This window comes from Cibotium barometz, chromosome 2 (assembly GCF_041138505.1).
Source record: "Cibotium barometz isolate CiBa-2024 chromosome 2, ASM4113850v1, whole genome shotgun sequence".
Classification (NCBI taxonomy): Eukaryota; Viridiplantae; Streptophyta; class Polypodiopsida; order Cyatheales; family Cibotiaceae; genus Cibotium; species Cibotium barometz.
In genome coordinates, this window is record NC_141047.1 from 64,074,014 (window position 1) to 64,091,936 (window position 17,923).

At 53.1% G+C, this 17,923-nt stretch overlaps 1 protein-coding gene and 1 pseudogene across 4 annotated transcripts in view; one reads left to right on the plus strand and one right to left on the minus strand.

Moving 5' to 3' along the window:
• Positions 1-17,923, plus strand: part of LOC147641351 (zinc transporter) — a 101,598-nt gene that overhangs the window by 64,090 nt on the left and 19,585 nt on the right. The gene's annotated exons all lie outside the window — the stretch shown is intronic.
• Positions 13,231-14,915, minus strand: LOC147641352 (uncharacterized; annotated as a pseudogene).

Consider the following 17,923-nt stretch of genomic DNA (forward strand, 5'->3'; position numbering starts at 1 on the left):
CTCTAGTAGTAGTCTGCCAAGCTGTCGCTGGTCTGAGGCCTCCATCAACTGATGTAGTGAAGAGTGCTCCTCAAACAATCCTGCATATCTATCTCTGACCCCCTGGTGGGCTCTACATCTACATACAAAGTGATCCTCAGTCTCCACCTCCTCGCGGCACAATCTGCGTATCCGCTCAGCTCTGGGAACCCGTGCCGCTCTCCCAGCCTCTATCTCTAGCTGATGTAATGAGACTCGTAGCTGTCCAATAGCAACGCGAGCTGTATGAGCCTGTAATGATGTCTCTCTGTGACGCTGTATGTCTAGAATGAATCTCCCTAGTATGCGCTAGTCTGCTGCCTCAAAGATCTGGCGTAGGGAATGTGGCTCTCTGAATAAAATGGGATATCTCTCTCTGATGGCTGTATATGCTCTGCATCTGCGTACATAATGCTCCTCACTCTCCACCTCCTCTTTGCACAATTTGCATACCCTCTCCTCTCGGGGGATCCGTGCTGGTCTGCCAGTCTCGATCTCCAATCGATGTGATGAAACTCTAAGTTGACCAATAGCCACTCGGGAGCCGTGTGGTAAAAAGCCCTCCATGTATCTAGGCCTCTGTATAAATCCATCATCAGTGATACTCATGAAGTGATCTCTGTACTATAGCATCTTCGATGGAAGAGGGTGTGTAGGCGATATCCATGTCTCTCGTTTATAGAGCTACCATAGGTCCTGTCTCAATACTTTGTTCCTCTCACTATGAGAAAGACGGATATGTGGTGCATCCCTGTCATACTGCAATGGTGGTAGATGATCGATGTCTAGGCCATGCTGTGAGAACCAATGTGTGACCTGTGCATACCATGATCCTCTGTCTCCTGCCTCAGCCAGCTGTCTAGATGCCTCAAAAGCTCTGTATGACAATCTGTCATGTGGCATCTCTCTGAATCTGTCTAGCAAGCATATAGTCTGGAATATGGCCTCTACCATCATAGGAGGCGCAACAAACTCTGCTCGGATAATGTCATGAGGTACTGACGGTTTGCTGCGTATCATGCGTGCCATCATGAGGGCCTGTGGTCTCTCTATCTGTGTCCACCAAAGGGTAGCAAGGCCTGGCACCCATACCGCTTCTCCATACATCAGTGCTGGTGTGAGTAATGTGTCAAATAGCCACCCCTTCGTCCGGAGCTCTTGAAAATGCGCCTGGTGGCACTGTCTCTCTAGCATAGCCAATGCTGCATATCCCCGTGTCAATCTAGCTCTGGCTGCTGAATCCATGGTGAAGCGCGTGGCTGCTGCAGAGAAGGTAACCCCTAGGTACTTGTATGATGTCACCACCTCCACCTGGCGTCCTGCGAGAGTGAATGTTAGCTGATTCCTGCCCTGTCTCGATGTATGAAAGACCATAACCTTGGTTTTCCCAAGGTTCACACTAAGACCCCTCTGTGTGCAGAAATCATGGAGTGCATGTAGATGCTGCTGTAGACCTCCTAGAGACTCAGACACTAATACAATATCATCAGACACTAATACAATATCATCAGCATAAAGCATAACATGTAATGAGGTACCTGCTAAATCAACTCCATCTCCGCCTCCCTGTGTAATGAAGTCAGCCACCTCATCAATGTATAACCCAAATAGCGTGGGGGAAAGTGGGCATCCTTGCTTCACACCAATGGTGCTAGCAATAGTCTCGGACATACCTCCTGGGCATCTGACTCGCCTAAAAACCTGCTCATATAATGCATAGATGCCCCATGTCATATCTGCTGGTATGCCAAGAGACTGCAGGCGTTGAAAGAGCCTCTCTCGTGGTACTGTGTCAAATGCCTTGCGGAAATCCACAAAGCAGCAATAGAGCTTTCTCTTCCTCACTTTGGCCTGATCAATCATACATCTTAAAGTGAATACATGGTCACTGGTAGAGAAAGCTCTCCTGAAGCCTGCCTACCCTGATGAGCGTAAACCTGCTCGCTCAGCATATAAGCTAAGCTCTTGCTCCAACACTGCACCATTGAGTTTGGCCAACACGTGGCCAACCATAACCGTCCTCTAGTTGCTCGGATCGAGTATATCCCCTATTTTGTGAATCGGCACAATGGTGTGCATCGTCCACTCCGCAAGCAAACCCTCTGCTAGTGCCCTGTTAAACAGGTGTGCAAGAAAAGGAGCCAAAGAACCTACTGCATATATGAGATGCTCACCCTGGAGGCCCATATGGTCGGCGGCCCGTCCATGCTGTAGGGGGCGGATAGCTTCCTTTAGCATCGAGTGGGTAAAGAAGCTAGCTGTGGTAGGTCGAGGCTCCTGTGGCTGAGGTATAGGTGGCTGCTGTGGGGCGTGGTATAGGCCCTCTGCATATGTGTGCCATGTCTGTGGGTCTGCAATAGGTGTCGGTGTTCGGGGCTCTCTGAAGTGCCGCCATGAGATAGGGCTATCTCTACTCATGAAGAAATGAAAGATCTCTAGCTCTTGTATCTCTGCGAAGGCCCGCCTTTTGCGGCGAGTAAGTCTCCTCATATCTCTCCTAGACTCTTGCTCTGTGAGATGGCTCCCAAGGCTCTCTGTATGCGGAGCCGTGAGTATAGGGCTCGGCACTCGTCATCATACCATCTGTTCTGGGGCATAGTCCTAGATCTCGCAGGCTCTCCTGAGTGGACACGATGTGGGAAGCTCTGTAATGTAGCCGTGTGTAGGAGTGATGCCAGCTGGGCTGTAATGGTATCCATAGGTGCCAGGGGATCCATGAGTAGGAGCCCATCCTTTACTCTGCCAGTGTATATGTCTGCCATGTCATGTGTGAAGTAGATGGTAGTGTGTGGCGTCGGTATGTGGGGGGCTGGTGATACTGGTGATCCGGCTACTGAAAATGCCAAGTATGTATGATCTGCCCTAATAGGACGAGGTGGAATGGAGAATGAGGTGACAAGCTGTGATGCCTGCAAAGACCCCATAATGTAGTCTACCACCATGTCTCCGGTCCATGTATGACCCCCATGTGGGAAGCATGTCAGCCCTCTTGATCCCGGCCACTGTAGCATCCCGTTATAAATAACGAGACGATGCCTGGCTCCCAACTCTAGTAAGTGGTCCCCATAATGTCCTCTGTCTGGTCGAGTGTCCTCTGATGCCTGACTAGCCCCTATCTCCTCTGGATCCACAAGGTGGAGGATCTCCATGTCATCATAGTCATACACCTCACATTGTCTGCTCTGTGTGTGGGCATTGAAGTCACTCGTAAGAAATACTTCCCCTAGTGTAGAATAATGCATAATCTCCTCTGACAGACAAGTGTATGGCGAGGCTCCTGTCTCCTCCTCCTGTGGCATGTCCTCTGTAATGACATATGAGGATCTTGATGATGGAGGAAAGTAACATAGGGCTATGTATATAACCCTGTCCTGTGAGAGTTGTAAGCTGACCCACATGTATCTGGCCTCTGGATCCTATGCTACCACTCTCAGCCTCCCCCGTAGCTCCCATCTGAATAGAATTGCTACTCCCCCCGACCCTCTCGAGGTACCCTGGCGTGTGGTCCTCCTGTATGCTGACTCCCACTGGAATCCCTCTACTCGAGGTAGCCCTCTCTCTGGCCTCTGATGTGTCTCTGTCAGAAGTATGATGTCTCTCCCCACCATAACATGCTCCAGTCGTCCAGGCTGCACCCATAGTGAACCATTACAGTTCCATACTGCCATGTGTATCTCTGTCAGTGGCCTGGTAAATGTCCCACAGGCCCGAAACCGCTAATCCATGGGCCGGCCATCAATGATGACCCGACCATCTCGATAGAAGGCCTTTTTGCCTTCTCTCCTCGCGTGTAAGACTCGTGGCATGCAAGGTCTCCTATGCTCTAGTTGCATCCTCGTGAGATCATCATCCAAGAAAATAGGAGCTCCCTCTAAGCCTCGTAGTATGACCCTCTTCCTCATGAAGGTGACCCTCTCTGTCTCTCTTGCAATTTGTAGGATGAGGGCTCGCTTGCGTGTTGAGTCTTTCCCGGCTCTCCATGCTTTGGTGAAGGGGAGAGGGTCCTCTTCCCTGTAGCCTGCTTCATGCATAGAAGCTGTCCATCTTTCTCGGGAGTGGAGTTGGATGTCTCGGCTATACCTGTGACTCGAATGTTGAGGCGGCGGGCATGCCTCATCTTCTCCTCCTCAATGGTGGTGTGAATGATTTGATGTTCTTCCCTTTGAGTCTCCTCCCTCACTTCTTTGCGGATGTTCTTCTTCACCACCTCTACCCATCCTGACTGCTTGGCTTCGAGTTTTCCCTCCATGTCCATTTTGATCTCCTTGGATATCTCTTCTTTGATGGCCATGAGAGTGTTCTCATTGATCTCCCCTTCTTCCTTCTCGGCGTTCTTGACGGCTACCAATTCCATTTTCAAAAGGCCAAAATGACCTATGAGACCAAAATGTTACATCATGTCCATGGAGCACATCATCATGGTATTGAAAGTAAAACTAAAGAAAATATCCGTGCAACAAAGAGCCTCAAGCTCTCGCATCGACCAAGAATATCTCCCATAGGGTGCTGCAACATTAGGTGGTATACTACTAATTCCACCCAGTGGAGATGGTGTAGTGTAGTACATCATACATGGGGCATGGGGCAAGGAGGACTCTCACATCTCCTGTGCCCTGGTGTAGCCTCTGGACTCTCTCCTCTATAGCTCTGCGGTATCGTGCCTGGATCTGGGCAGACTTGGCCTCTGATGGAGTAGTGGTGGTCCGTGTCCGGGTAGTCGCGGTCTCCTGGCAGCTCTTATCTCCGAGGCTCTCTGTAGTGTGAGCCCTCATCGCGAGGTAGATGATACAGGGGGAGGGGGATGTGGCTCGCATATAGGCCCCAAGAAGCTAGTGATCTGTGGCTGGGATTTTTGGCTCGGCACTTGTAGAAGCCTCTCTCTATGTCGATGTAGCTCAAGGAGCAAAAGGCCTAAGCATCTTTGATTAGAATACTCCACCCGGCTAAGTAGGCCAAAACCCTCAGTGGTATCTCCCTTTGATCTCATAATATACAGGGCATCTACATATGTAATGCTCCTCTGACATCGGTCGCTGAAGCTCCCGCCCCCCCTCCCTGCTCGCGTTGCCTGCACAGCTGCGCCTTCCCTGCCCTTCGCCCCCTCGCCTCCCCTCGCTCCTCGCGCCTCCCCTAGCCCCCTCGCCTGCCTTCGCTGCTACGCCCTGCATTGCCCGCCGCCTACCCACTAGCCCCTCCCGCCTGCATTCGCTGTTGCGCCCCCTTCCGCCTGCCTTCGCTGCCGCCGCCCTGCTCTGCTCGCTGCCCTCCCTCACCTTCGTGCCCCCCCCCCTTTCTTCGCGCCCTCCTCCCCTCTGCAGCGCCCCGTCCCCCCCCTCCGCCAGCTCGTTTTCCTCACCTCCCTCTTGCGCGCAGCTCCCGCCCTCCCCCCGCCCTCCCCCCCTAGGGTTTCTCCTTCGCCTTCTTCCCCCCCCCCCCCCCCTCCCTTTTTCATGCTTCCTCCCCAAGGGGGTTTTGTTTTCCTTTTTGCTCCGTCTTCCGCCTCTCTGTGTGCAACTCGGTTCTAGCAGGATCCCGCCTTCGCCTCGCCTTCACCGCAGCTTCAGACTCTGATGGAGGCTCCTCCCGCCCCGCCTCAGAGGGACTCATCCGTAGCCCCCTCGCCCGCCCCTGAGGACACCCCCATCAGGCTTTCTCTTTCGCCAGAAGAGGAAGCGAGCCTCACCGCAGAGGTGGAACGCCTCCAGGCTCATTCCACCATCTGCCGTATAGTCGGCACTCGCCCCAGCAGAGGGGAGATCAGGGATCTTCTTCAGGCCCGCCTTCTTGCAGATGTGGGCAAGATCCTGGACGTACAGCTACTGAGCCGTGGACATTACCAGATCGAGTTCGAGGCCGCCCAGAGCGTTGCCAAGGTCCTTGCCATGAGTCCCCTTGACATCAGGGGTGCTCGGGCTTTCTTCAGACCTTGGCAGCATGGATTTGACCCAGCTGCGGCGGAGCAGGGAGAGCGCCTTTTTCATGTTACAGTTTGCTTCCCTGGACTCCGCCGGGAGTATCTTCCACTTCTCTCCAGGCTCGGAGCACTGGTGGGCTCGGTACTAGAGACTGGCCCCTCAGCTGCTTCAGTGGTGGCCAGAGGAGCTGGGCTACCTTCGGTCAGAGTGTTGGTGTCTGACATCTCCTCAGCTGCTTCAGTGGTGGCCAGAGCAGCTGGGCTACCTTCGGTCAGAGTGTTGGTGTCTAACATCTCCTCCCTTCCTAAGGTCATTCAGCTACCTAGGATAGGGGGGGGGGATGGATAGATCAGAGAGTGGAGTTCTCGGGGCTCCCGAATCAGTGCTTCATTTGCAGGCAGGTCGGCCATCTGGCCAAGGCCTGCCCTCGCAGGAGACCCCGACCCTCACGGCAGCAGGCTACTGATGGCCCGCCCACAGATTCGGCTCGGCAGGCTGCCTCCGGGACACCTGCTCAGGTCACAGAGACCTCGGAGTGGCAGCCTGGACAGGGGCGCCGCCGAGGGAGACAGCCACAGCAGCACGCCCAGAGACCGCTGAAGCAGCAGCCACAGTCTCAGCCTCACTCGGTTCCCTTGAGGAACAGCTTTTCTCCCCTCCAGGAGGAGACCCCCGCGGTGACGACTGAGGACCAGGAGATGCCAGCACCCCCTTTTTCACCCCCCCCCACCCCCACCCCCGTCCCCTCCCACCGCCTCGCTTCCACCATCGCCTCCTCCCGTCTCCGCTCCGGTTTCGGCAGCGGCTCCCTCTCCACCCCCCTCGCCCCCCCCTCCTCCCCCTCCGCCCGCCTCACCTTCCCGGGAGGCCCTGGCAGTTCCCTGGCGTTCACCTGCAGTCCGGAGAGCGCTGAGCACTGACCTCGCTCGAGCATCACAGAGGAGACCTACTATGCCGATTAGGGCTTCACGGATTTCATCTATCCGCAATCGGCGGAGTCGCCTTGGCATTAGACAGCGCTCGGAAGCTTTTGATTATACCTTCACACGGCTTTTTGGAGCAGAGGGCCCCCATGAGCCAGCACCCATCCGAGTTCATGTAGTGATACCTCCGGCCCGCGGGGAGGAGGCACTAGACTCAGCGGTGGCCTTCTCGTTCCCTCTATGTGGCCCTTGCGACCGGGAGTGGACTCTAGAGCTCGCTCTCAGCACTTTGAAGACTCAGGCAGTTGAGTTTTCTCATCACATGAGCGATCTGGAGGTGACAGATGTGATAGGCCGACTTTGGGAGTTGGCTCATTTTTTCTTGGATCCCGGGAGTGTGGATACCTCAGGGATTCGGCATTTCGTCGTTCGCATAGTGGCAGACTTAGCACGCGACCCTGGATATGTGTGTATACACGAGGTTGCTTTGTCAGAGCGGGAGGCAGTCGCCATGGGCCACAGCCACTGGCGCCTGATCCGGGATTCTTGCAGCACACCGGGTGGGCAGATTCGCAGCCGCTCGGATGGGGACTACTCTCCATCCAAGCCGCTTGCGAAGGCCCGCCGTACGGCTGAGACAGCATCCACCTCAGCAGGGCATCCATGAGGATCATCTCATGGAATGTACAGGGCCTTGGCGGAGCACATTTTATACGCTATCGTGGTTGCTTGAGGCAGGAGCTTCAGAGATGCCTGGTTGGTGGCAGCATTGATATTTTGATGATGCAGGAGCACCAGTTGGGTGAGAGCAAGATCCAGAGATATGGTTCGGTGATGCCTGGTAGATGGGACACTTTTTGGTCTGCAGGGTTTGGTCCTTTGGGTGGACAGGGAGGAGTATGCATGGTGATTGCAGATGTATGGCGGTAGGCCATTGTGGATCGAGGGATCATTGTGCCTGGTAGAGCACAGTATGTCATTCTGAGGATGCATGATGAGCTATTGGGCGTGCTCAACGTCTATGCGCCCAATCATGCTAGTGCCAGAGCAGAGTTCTGGACCCAGGTTACGGACGCATTGCCAGAGGCCGCACATTGGTGTGTCGGGGGAGACTTCAACATGCTTGAGGACCCGACAGATAGGGTGGGAGGCAGTCATGTTACAGTGCACGGCACGGAGCTTGCAGCTTGGGACCGGTTTTGCATGTCACTGAGGATCACTGATGCATGGCAGCATGGGGCTTTCTCCCGGTCTCAGGACAGTCTTAGTTTCTCTCGGTCGGATCGCCGGCAGGGAGGGACTAATCTATCACGGATTGATCGCTTTTATGTGGGCGACTGGCTAGGGGAGCGAGGGGGCTCCGTTGGCATTCTCGCTGGCACCTCATTTTCAGATCATGCGCCAGTTATCTTGACATTGGAGGAGAGGACACGGGAGCCCAGCTTGTAGTTGAGGATCCCAGAGAGGGTCCTTACAGATCCCAGTCTCGTTGAGGACATTGAGAGGATCTGGCATGATAGTCAGTGCTCTGACCAGGATGCAGCGGGCCAGTGTGCCCAGGGACTCATCGATCTTAGCTCTTTTCTGCACGCTGCAGCTTTGACACGGTTGGGAGAGATTCGCGAGCGAGAGCATGGGCTGAGACGCAGCCTTGCTTCGCTACAGCGCCTTCAGGAGCAGCAGCCTGCATGTGAGTGGGTGGCGTCCCAGCTGAGCCAGGCACGCCAGGAGGTTCGAGAGGTAGAGGAGCAGAGACATGAGTTTTACTATCGTCGTCAGGCCTCTCAGTGGACGCAGCTTGGCGATAGAGTGACTGGAGAGTTTTTTGAGATCACTGGGCCCCGTCATGCGCGAGTAGGAGTCCGCCAGCTTGGTAGACCGGATGGATCGGTAGCTACTGAGCTCGGGGAGATCAGAGCCATTGCCACTGCATTCTATAGAGACCTGCTTTCAGCGGAGCCTGCCACTGAGGATCGAGATGTTTGCAGACAGACTGTGTGGGCCCATGTGCAGAGGAGGGTCACAGACCGTATGCGTACAGTTCTAGGTGCGCCTCTGTCAGAGATTGAGCTTGCCGAGGCCTTGAGGGTCCTGCCGCGACATAGTTGCCCAGGGGAGGACGGACTGACGCCGGCCTTTTTTATGCGCTATTGGGACCTTTTGGGGCCAGGCCTCCGCAGGGGCTTTCAGCATGTTTTGGACACTGGGGTGATGCCGCAGAGCTTTTCAGAGGGCTTGATCTATCTTATCCCCAATGGGGGAGGGAGTATCAGATGATATTCGGCATTGGAGGCCTATTACGATCCTCAATACTGTCTACAAGGTCTTAGCAAAGGCCTTGAGTTTGAGGATCCAGCCTTTCCTGGGGGAGTTAATTCATGCTACTCAGAGAGGATTTGTCAAGGAGCGCAGTATCCTTGACAACATCTTTACTTTCTGGGACGCGACGGCCCGAGCTAGATTTCTTGGCGAGGACTTGGTCGTGATGCTTCTCGATTTTGAGAAGGCATACGATAGAGTTGATTGGGGTTTCTTAGAGGGCACTATGCTTCGCCTGGGCTTTGAGCCCGGATGGATCAGAGGGGTGGCGGCTCTGTATTCCACAGCTCGCAGCCAGGTGTTGATTGCAGGAGGACGGGGGCCGAGTTTTGAGCTGACCAGATCAGTCCGTCAGGGGTGTCCCCTCGCCCCTTTTCTTTTTCTCTTCTTTGCGGAGGCTATGAGCATGTATTTGACGGCAGAGGAGGTCGGTTTGAGAGGACTTCAGCTCCCAGTCCGGGGGGAGGACCTACTTGATGCTGAGTTTGCAGACGACACGGGCTTATTTTTGCATGGCCAAGAGGCCAATCTTCTTCGGGCAGAGCAGTCGCTCCAGGTTTTTAGTGCAGCTTCGGGAGCATTGATCAATTGGCGCAAGACAGTGGCCTTTTGGATCAGTAGTGCTCCCACTCCGGCATGGAGCCCGGACCCCGGTTTTAGATGGATTCCTCCAGGCACAGCAGTGCGGTATTTGGGATGCCAGATTGGCCTAGATTTGTCACCTGAGCAGCAGATTGTCCCGCTTCTTCTGAGCATTCGGAAGAAGCTTTTGTATTGGAGTATAGCTCGACTATCCTTGGCTGGGAGGGTGGTGGTGGCAAATCAGGTGCTGTTAGCGACCATGTGGTACATTACGTCTTGCTGGATCTTCTCGAGCTCTTGCATCAGCCAGGTACAGAGGCTGATCAGGAACTTTCAGTGGTCTGGGCGGGACGGTCAGCCAGCTCGGGCAAAGGTTGCATGGGCAGTTATTACACTTCCGCTGGCTCAGGGAGGTTTGGGCATTATAGGTCCAGTCGATCAGAGTAGAGCCTTATTGGGGAAGCTTCTCGTTCGGGGGTTGCTTCCAGGCGCTGAGCCTTGGAAAGAGCTCCTCTTGCAGCGGCTGCAGGCTCGGGCGCCCCCAGCAGGGGGCACTTGGGCACCAGAGATTCGCTGGATCTTCATAGAGATGAGGAGGACAGGCCTCAGTAGAGGATGGGAGGACAGATTTGCTTTGAGTATCCTGAGAGCTTGGGAGGTGCTAAGACCGGGGCTCTCTCAGCGACGACCTTCTTGTGTTGAGGAGCGGGCCAGACAGCCGCTCATCTGGAGCCCAGCGGTTCGCACAAAGCAGGGTCATATGCTGGGTTCTCGGCCTCGTCTAGCCTGGGGGCCTCTAGCGGCAGGCCCAGCTCGTAGTTTTGGAGACTGGCAGGCCTTCTGCAGTCTACCAGAGGAGATCCAGGTGGAGAGGCTGAGTCACTTCAGAGGGGGGTTGATTATGAGGGATGATATTCAGGAGGCACTCACAGAGGAGTGGTTCACGCCTCTCGAGCCAGTGACCCCATGGTGGATGGGAGCCTTTACACAGTTGGAGATCCTGATTGCTGTCAGAGCTTGCACTGAGGATGGCAGTTGCCTCTACAATGAGATTCAGGATGAGGGCAGACTCCAGAGAGTGGAGGTGGAGTCACCTTTGGTTGTAGAGTGCACCTTTCAGAGGATTCGGGTAGTGGCCGCCGCTTCTCGGAAGTGGCATATTGATCCCGACCCTGCTAATGTACTCCCGGATTGGCGCATATGGGCATATGCAGCGCGCCCCTTGGCCCGGCTACAGTGGGACCCCGGGGAGTACGAGTGGCATGATCCTTATGTATCCCTTGAGGCCACAGAGATTACCTTTTTCCAGTATACTGTTCGGCTGGGGCGGCATATTTTGACGGCGAGGAGGACGGTCTCTCCAGCGGCATTAGGGCATTGGCGGCTACAGGGACTCTCACAGGAGTTCCTGGAGGATTTTTGGGCTCGGCTCTGGGCTAGTCGACAGGCCCGCAGGATCTCGACTTTTCACTGGCTGGTCGCCCACAGGGGCTCAGCAGTTGGCACTTGGCTTGTTTACAGCGGTCTTCCGGCGGCCTGCGTCCGATGCGGCCACCCTATGGAGACACAGAGACATTGCCTTTGGGATTGCCCTCAGGCGCAGCAGATTTGGCTGCGGATGCTGCGTATTCTGGCCCCCCTCTCTCCAGAGGGTATGTTTACGTGGGGTGCCGCTGCTTGGTCGACTTCGTCAGGGCCTGCTATGGGCTATGAGATGGGGCAGGGCAGTCAGGCCATCAGATTTATTAGGGGCCAGCCTCGCCTGGTTCCGGCACCGGATTTCTCGTCCGCCAGCTGGACACAGGAGAGGGATTTACGATGGGAGCTCCTCAGCAGCCTCACCATCTGGTTCACCTGGAGGGCCCGGTGCTTTACGGCCTTTGAGGGGAGATTGGAGCCACCAGCAGAGACTGTACGGGGGATTTGGCAGGAGTTGATCCACACCCTGCGAGGACAGTAGGACCGTATCCGGGGAGACTCGGATGAGGCGATCTTACGGCGCCAGGCCTTTCACACCACTTGGCGCTGTGGCCCCTTCTACACCTTACACACGGGATCCCCCCGTTGGCACTACAGGCCACCTGTTTGGCTCTTCCCCTTGTATGATTTAGCCTCTCAGTCCTTTGTACTGATGCTTGTATTTTGTAGCACCTAGGGAGAGTCTCCCGGGCTGCCATGCTGTATTCACTGCTCTGTCTCTCTTATGAGCAGGAGAGATCTTTTGTAGCCCTACGGGCGTTTTTTATATAACTAATGAAAGGATCTTTTCTCGGAAAAAAAAAATAAAAAAAAAATGTAATGCTCCTCTGACTCTACCTCTCTGTGGCATAATTTGCATACTCTATCCTCTCTAGAGGTCCGTGCTGCTCTCCCTGCTCAATCTCCAGAGTGTGAGAGCAAACTCTGATGTGACCAATAGTCACGCTCATAGCGTGAGACGTGTACATCCATGTAGCCTGGTCGTCTTTCAAGTCCATCCTCGTGTGAATCTTAGGAAATGATCTCTGTAGTACTGCATATTTGTGGGAAGGGGACCCAACCAAGTCTCCTTGGTGTGCATCTGGATCAAATCCTGTCTTAGAACTCTATTCCTCTCTTCTCGAGAGAGTGTAAAGTATGGGGATTCATCATCATACTGGAAGGGCGGTAATCTATCCATGTCGAGCCCATGTGCTGAGAACCACTCATCTAGGGCAGCATACCATGATGGGTGATGGCCCTCTGTGGCAATACTCTATGAGGACTCCAGGGCTAAGCAGGGTAGTCTCTCTGGACCCATGGCTTTGATGCGTCCGATGTAGGCTATGGTCTGAGAAAGAAAGAAAGAAAGAAAGCTGTATTAACGTCTACTAGAGCCCGAACTCGACCTATGAGACAAATCAATGTACAACTGTCAATGTCCTCTGGATGTCCAGAAAAAAAAGGACAAAATAAACATGAAATAAACTATGAAAGTACTGAGCTAGTGGGGGGGGGGTGTGATGGATGGAGCACTACTGCTAAAGGCTCAGTATATGCAACCTATATGCGTAGGGTATAGAAGAATGCAATGTAGATCTGTCTAGCTCCAACCAATACCATAATGGGGGTGTAATACATGATACATAGGCGATGGCGAGGCAAAAATCCCTCAGAGCATGATCTCTGGGTGTGAGTGTAAGTGAGCTAGCTGCTCCTGGATATGGTGCTGATGTCGAGCCCGTATCTCTGTAATCTCCCTCTTATGTAGTCTGGGGGTCTGGTAGCCTTGTGCTCTCGGTCTACTAGAGGCCGAACTCGACCTATGAGACAAATCAATGAACAACTGTCAATGTCCTCTGGATGTCTAGAAAAATGACAAAATAAACATGAAATAAACTATGAAAGTACTGAGCTAGTGGGGGGGGGGGGGTGTGATGTATGGAGCACTACTGCCAAAGGCTCCGTATGCAACCTATATGCGTAGGGTATACAAGAATGCAATGCAGATCTGTCTAGCTCCAACCAGTACCATAATGGGGGTGTAATATGTGATACATAGGCGATGGTGAGGCAAAAATACCTTGGAGCATGATCTCTGGGTGTGAGTGTAAGTGAGCTAGCCGCTCCTGGATATGGTGCTGATGTCGAGCCCGTATCTCTGAAATCTCCCTCTGATGTAGTCTGGGAGTCTGATAGCGTGGTGCTCTCAGTCTCCGTCTGGCTTGGAGGTCCGCAGCGCGCTGAAGTGTAACCCCCTCCTGTGTCAGGGTAGGCACTGGGATAGATCTCTGGAAGAAATCAGTGAGCTGGAGCTGTCGTCCACCTCTCCTTGTGGTATGAGTCCGTAGCATTGCCTCTCTGTGGCGCTGTGTCTCTAGCAAGAACTGGCCAAATCTGCGCCGGTCTGCGGATTCCATGATCTGGCAGAGTGAGGGATATCCATTGAAGATGGTGGTGTATCTCTCTCTAATGTCACTATATGCTCTGCATCTACATAGATAATGCTCCTCACTCTCAACCTCCTCCTGGCATAGTCTGCATATCCTCTCTGCTCTAGGGATCCATGCTGCCCTACCTGCCTCAATCTCAAGCTGGTGTGATGACACTCTGAGCTGGCCAGCCACTTGGGCACTGCGAGGCATGTACACATCCATATTTCCGGGTCGCTGAATAAATCCATCCTCTGAGATGCTCATAAAACAATCTCTATAGTATAGCATCTTCGTGGGCAAGGGCTGGTGGGGTGTGATCCATGTCCGCCTCATATAGCGCTGCAATAAGTCCTGTCGCATAACTCTGTTCCTCTCACTCTGTCAGAGCTGCATATGTGGAGCATTAAGATCATACTGAAGAGGTGGTAAGTGATCTATGTCCCACCCACACTGCGTCAATAGCTGTATCATCTGTGCATACCATGATCCTGTGTCACCAGCCTCAGCTAACTGTCTGGATGCCTCAAAAGCTCTACGTGACAATCTGTTCGGAGCCGTGGCTCGCACTCGATGAATAAAGCAGACCACCTGGAAGAGAGCCTCTACTAGCATGGGTGGTGCAGCAAACTCTGCTCTGACAATGCCATGTGGTACAGATGGTTTGCTGCGAATCTGTGCATACCATGATCCTGTGTCACCAGCCTCAGCTAACTGTCTGGATGCCTCAAAAGCTCTACGTGACAATCTGTTCGGAGCCGTGGCTCGCACTCGATGAATAAAGCAGACCACCTGGAAGAGAGGCTCTACTAGCATGGGTGGTGCAGCAAACTCTGCTCTGACAATGCCATGTGGTACAGATGGTTTGCTGCGAATCATCCGTGAGAGCATCAGAACCTGGGGTCTCCCGATCTGTGTCCAAGAGGCGGCCGAGAGTCCGGGTGCCCATACTGCCGCTGCGTACATTAGTGCGGGTGTGACCAGAGTGTCGAATAGCCACCCCTTCGTGCGGGGCTCCTGAAAGTGTGCCTGGTGGCACTGTCGCTCAAGCATGGCCAGGGCAGCATATCCTCGTGTCAATCTGTCTCTGGCTGCTCGTGCCATAGAGAAGCGCCCTGTTGTACTAGCAAATGTAATCCCCAGGTATACATATGAGTCCACCACCTCAATCTGTCTCTGGCTGCTCGTGCCATAGAGAAGCGCCCTGTTGTACTAGCAAATGTAATCCCCAGGTATACATATGAGTCCACCACCTCAATCTGGTCTCTTGCAAGAGTGAAGATCACGTGTCGTCGGATCTGCCCCGACGTATGGAATATCATAACCTTGGTTTTCCCAAGGTTCACTGTCTGCCCTCTCTGTGTACAGAAATCATCTAAAGCCTGTAGATGTAGCTGTAGTCCCTCCTGTGACTCAGACACTAGAATGATGTCTTCAGCATATAGCATAGTGTGGACAGGTGTACCTGAGATGTCGATCCCGCCTCCTCCCCCGCGTAGAATGAAATCAGCCACCTCATCGATGTAGAGCCCAAAGAGAGTAGGGGAGAGTGGGCATCCTTGCTTCACACCAATGGTGCTAGCAATGGTCTCAGATAAGCCTCCTGGGCATCGTACCCATCCCAGTACCTGCTCATATAATGCATAGATGGCCCATGTCATCTCTGTGGGTATCCCCAATGACTGAAGTCGCTGGAAGAGTCGCTCTTGTGGCACTGTATCAAAGGCTTTGCGGAAATCCACAAAGCAACAGTAAAGCCTCCTCTTCTGCGCCTTCGCTTGATCAATCAAGCAACGCAGAGTGAAGATGTGGTCGATAGTAGAGAAGGCCCGTCTAAAGCCTGCGTGGTCAGGAGTGTGTGGCCCCTCGCTCTCCGCATATGTACTCAGCTCTGCCTCCAGCACTGCTCCATATAGTTTGGCCAGTGTGTGGCCAATCATGATAGTCCTATAGTTACTGGAAAGTACTGGAAAATGTATATCAGGTAGATCCATGTATGCTGATCAGTTGAAGTGTTGCCCTCTCCTTAGATCAAATATCTCCTTAGAGAGAGAGAGTTATATTAACGTCTACGGAAGACCCCAAGGGTCTATGATACCATGGATATACTGAGCCATGGAAAAGTGAAAGAAAAAGTAAAATGAAAACATCTGACAGTACATGTGATCAACAAATGATCCTGTGTAGAGTGAGATATGCTGTGATCAGCTAATGACGATACCCGCCTCGGCCAAAACCGATCTAATGGTGGAGTGAATGTCAGGCCTCTGTGATGGGAGCGTGTCATGTCGGCGGAGAACCTCACGAATCCATCTCTGTGTGGTGGAGGGTCCTGCTACTCTGGGTCGGGGACGTCTGGCTCGTAGAATGGATCGAGCTCTCTCGCTAAGAACTCCTCTGGGGCATGGAGCTAGACCGTGGGTACGGGTGGTGGGCTCTCATGTCGTAGTAGAGGAACTGTTGTGGGCAGTGGATTCCGATGTGGATGTGTGTACCACAAAGAAATCTGTAATGGCTCTTTGTGAGGTGTCCTGTCTGTCGGAGCTGGGGTTGTCTCTCAGCATGCTGCTTCAACACTACATTCTTGTGTCGTCTTAGCTCCATCAAGTACATGCCCAAGCACCTCTGATCCTCTAACTGTATCACGCGTGTGAGTAGTCTGAATCCCTCTCGAAAGAGGCAGTGGAATCTCCCCCGTATTTCATAGTAAGCCGGACAACTGAACATATAATGGGCCTCATCCTCTACTGCTCCTGTGATGCATACTGTGCATGTCCTCTCCTCATGCGGGATATCCTCAGCTTTGCGAGTATCTACTCTGAGGCGGTGGGATGATACCCTGAGTTGGCCGATCGTGATACGCATAGCATGTGACATGTGCATCTGTATGTATCCCAGTATCTCAAAGAATCCATCCTCGGAGAGTCTCAAGAAGTGATCTCTGTAGAACTCATACTTCTTACCAATCTCTGTGACGGAGACACCCATGTCTGGTGTATGTGTAGCCCAAGTAGATCTAATCGGATGATCTGGTCGATCTCCTGTCGTGAGAGATCAAGTTAGGGGGAATCCAGGCTATACTGAAATGGGGGGGGGAGACGGTCCATCTGTATGCCATGTGCATGAAACCACTCGACTACCTTAGAGTACCATGCATGTGTTGGTAATGGTGGTGGCCGTTTCCCTGAGGAGGAGGGCAGTCCAGCGCATCTCAATTGCTCCCTGTCCCTCTCCCTCTCGCAATATAATTGCATAGAGGACTCTAGTGCTAGTCATGGGAGGCGATCTTTGTCAAGCGTGTATACATGCTGAATATAAGTGATAGTCTGAAAAAGGGCATCTGTAACTAGTGGGCCCACCCCAAACTTTGCATGTAGAATGTAATGTGGTACAAATGGCTTACTCCTGATCATGCGTGACAACATCATCACTTGTAGCCTCTCTATCCTCCTCCAGTGACCCTTCCCTAGGCCTGGCCCCCAAAAAGCTGCACCATACATGGCCGCTGGTTGTACTAGAGTATCGAAGAGCCAGCACTTAGTGTGAGGTTCTTGGAAATGTGCCTGGAAACACTGTCTCTCCATACGGGCTAGGGAGGCATGCCCCCTCGCAAGTCAGTCAGTGGCAGTTGTAGTCATGCAAAACAAAGGGCCTGTAACAGTGACTCCTAGGTACACATACTTCTGCACAATCTCCACTGGGGCATCTCTATATATGAAAGAAAATTGTGAGGCAACTGCATAAGATGTGTTGAAGACCATAACCTTGGTTTTGCCCAAATTGACTGTAAGGTCTCTCTCCCTGCAAAATCTGTCCAATGCATTTAAGTGTTTCTATGAACCCTCGGCTGAATCTGAGATCAAGACAATGTTGTTAGCATATAGCAATATGGGCACTACTGTCTGAGCCAATGGTGAACCTCTTCCTCTGAAACTATCCACAAATACTGCAATCTCATCAATGTATAGGCCAAAGAGTGTAGGTGAGAGTGGGCAGCCTTGCTTAACCCCAATAGTGCTACATATATCTCCCGAGGTCCCACCGGGTGCACGTACTCGGCCGAGTACTGCCTCATATAGTGCCATCACACCCCATATGATCTCATGTGCAAGCGTCCTATGAGACAGGATCGAGGGACAGAGTCAAAGGCTTCGCGGAAATCCACAAAGCAGCAGTACACATGTCTCTTTGAAGACCTCGCCTCCTCTATGATAGCCCGTAAAGTAAATATATGGTCCAGCGTGGAGAAGTTTCTCCTGAAGCCTGCCTGGCCTGA